The sequence below is a fragment of the Euprymna scolopes genome, chromosome 9 (assembly GCF_053919585.1).
Source record: "Euprymna scolopes isolate OS-2025 chromosome 9, ASM5391958v1, whole genome shotgun sequence".
NCBI classification, from domain to species: domain Eukaryota; kingdom Metazoa; phylum Mollusca; class Cephalopoda; order Sepiida; family Sepiolidae; genus Euprymna; species Euprymna scolopes.
In genome coordinates, this window is record NC_136490.1 from 115102174 (window position 1) to 115105146 (window position 2973).

Consider the following 2973-nt stretch of genomic DNA (forward strand, 5'->3'; position numbering starts at 1 on the left):
GTAAGAACAAAAGACTACCTGTTTTTCGATATGGTGGAATAATTTTGATATATGAAAAAGAAATAAACCGATCAACATAGCCGGCGCCAGTTAGGAAATGGAAATAGATAAAATGTCCAGTATTTTGCACCTCTTTCATTTTGATTCATTCGCTATATTTTGTGATCAAGAGCCGAGAACCGCTTGAAATATAAAAATAATCTGTATATCAATATAAGTGAAATTGTCTTTGTGTGTGTCTGTGTGTGTACATTTCCTTACAAAACTACTCTGTCAATTTTCAGTTTACAGAGCCGAGAATTGACATAAGGAGTATTGAGGTTTGGGAAAAATCTTTTTCCTCGGTTTTCGGCCAGAAATTTGGCTTTAAAGGGGTCAAAGTTCAACGATTTTACCTTTGAAAACTCCACCAAATTCCTCCGTCAATTTTGGGTCTAAACACTTGAAAATTTAGATACAGGCTACTTGGACATGAGTAGAGCTGTTGTGTTCATTTTTAGTCGCGTGCAAGCGACTCTATAAGTCACTCCGTCGGTCCATCGGTCGGTCAGTTGTCGGTCGGTCGGTCTGTCCGTAACACTTTTGTGCTTAGCCTTTTCGGTTAAGATCAAAGGTCTGATGTTAATAGATGCTGTTCTTAGCTTTTTAAGATTTTCTTGGACTTTTGACCGGGAGCAAAGTGCAGTATCTGTTCCGGCAGATAGTGCAAGCAAAGACCCTATGTGGGGGCGACCCCACATATAAGACCTTGGTCAATGTAGAGGCAACCCTTCATATCAATTGTCACTATGCAGCTCCCATACTCCCTGGAATGTTGGTCCCCATTTCCCCTTCACTCCTCACATTAAAAATCGGTCTTGTGCCTAATTTGCTCGGTGTGGGAGCAAATAAATATCACCCTTTTCTTGGCCTTTTGGCCAAGATCAAAGTGTAGTATCTATTCTTACTACATGCTGTACTTATTGTGATATAAAATGGGGGATCACTTTTCTGTATTAATTTAATGGCAAATGATCACCCACTTTACAACCAATCAGTCTCAAAGCCATTCAATTCATTCTCCAGATCATTCAAGTTGTTTTTGAAGGATTCCAGTTATTTTTGAAGCATTCAAGTCATTCTTAAGGTCATTCAATTCATCCTTAAGTTCATTAAAGTCATTCAAAGTAATTTACTTTTTATTTATTTAAGTCATTTCAGCCCATTTCTCGGTAATTTTAGTTTATCTGTAAGAATTTCATGTCAATCCTACATTCACGCATTCATTCATTACACGAAAGCATGCGACTAATGGCTATCGGCCTTGTTCTTAATAGTATGCACTATCTGACTTACTTAATCAATCCATACATAACAATAATAACCATGAATAAAAGACGAAACCGACATTCTGTTATTTATTTTTTATTTTTTATAGGTATTTTTAAAATGACTCAAAAGTCATAAGACGTTTTCATTATTTTGCCACACCGTTATATATATATATATATATATATATATATATATATGTATATATATATATATATATATATATATATATATATATATATATATATAACTACTTCATTTACTCACATAAATTTAATATACGAAAATATAGATTTATGCGTAGACTTTAAGTATTTACTTAAAAAGTGCTCAATACGTAGGTAGAGAAAAATTCGCGCATAAGCCTGACGAATCCTACAGTGGATGAAACGCAGAATATTCAGTGTAGCTTAGTCGCCATATATATTTTATAAATTACTATATATATATATATATATATATATATATATATATATATATATATATATATATATGTGTATATTAGAACCTCTGGATACGGTGGCCCTCTGATAGGGTTTTTCAGGTTACGATGTGGAATACGATGTTTTTCCTTGGTTACGGTATTTGCCTCGTTTTATGGTGTTATTTATTTATAATGTTATTTGATTATGTACATGTGTATTATATACTGTACTGTATTTTGTTACTAATTTTATACTCAGTATCCGGGATTCTACTATATATATATATATATATATATATATATATATATATATATATATATATATATATGGGGGGGGGTCTGTACGCGCATGCGCGTGTGTATGCGTGTGTGTACATCTATCGTCATCCGCGAACAGACGTTTTAGCTGGATAAAGTTCTTTAGTGTGGCTAGACAACATATATACACATATATATATGTATATATGTGTGTGTGTGTGTGTGTGTGTGTGTGTGTGTGTGTGTGTGTGTGTGTGTGTGTGTGTGTGTGCATCTGTTGTCATCCACGGACAGACGTATTAGCTGGATAACAGTTCTTTAGTGTGGCTAAACAGTATATATATATATATATATATGTATATATATATATATATATATATATATATATATATATATATGTTTGTGTGTGTGTGTGAGTGTGAGTGTGTGTGTGAGTTTGTGTGTGGTGTGACTACACAAATACGTTTTCATCCTAGATTTTTTCAGGCCACTATTTTCTTCCCACTCGCCAACAATGCTTCCTGTAATACAAAATGGACTTAATCGGTGTATAAATGTGTTTAATCCATTCACACAAGAGAAAGATGTTGTTTGGCTAAAGGAATACAATAGCATTGAAAATCTCTACGACACACAACGACGCTGAATAAATAATCCAACGTCAAATGTTTGACCTTACGGATAATTTATCTTCAGTAGAAATAGTTACTACTTTGGAAGAGGCAGAAAGACCTCTGCAGGTAGAGTTCACGTTTAATAGTCGTGCAGGTTTCGTTCATTTCGTGGCTATACTTAAAGTAGCTGGGTAGATAAAAACGAGTGTATTAACATAAATAAGCGATTTACGATTGGTATGAATTATGTGGTTATTTACAGTATTGTATTAAAGATGGTTTTATCAACGTTTTTTTTTTCTATAGCCTCTGTGCTATTTATTTTAATCGCACAAAATACATGTTAAAATATTCATTGGCACTATATTT

General features: G+C 33.5%; 1 pseudogene; it reads left to right on the forward strand.

Moving 5' to 3' along the window:
- The first annotated feature begins 896 nt into the window (after positions 1–896).
- On the forward strand, positions 897–1023 carry LOC145285367 (U2 spliceosomal RNA; annotated as a pseudogene).
- The last annotated feature ends 1950 nt before the right edge of the window (positions 1024–2973 follow it).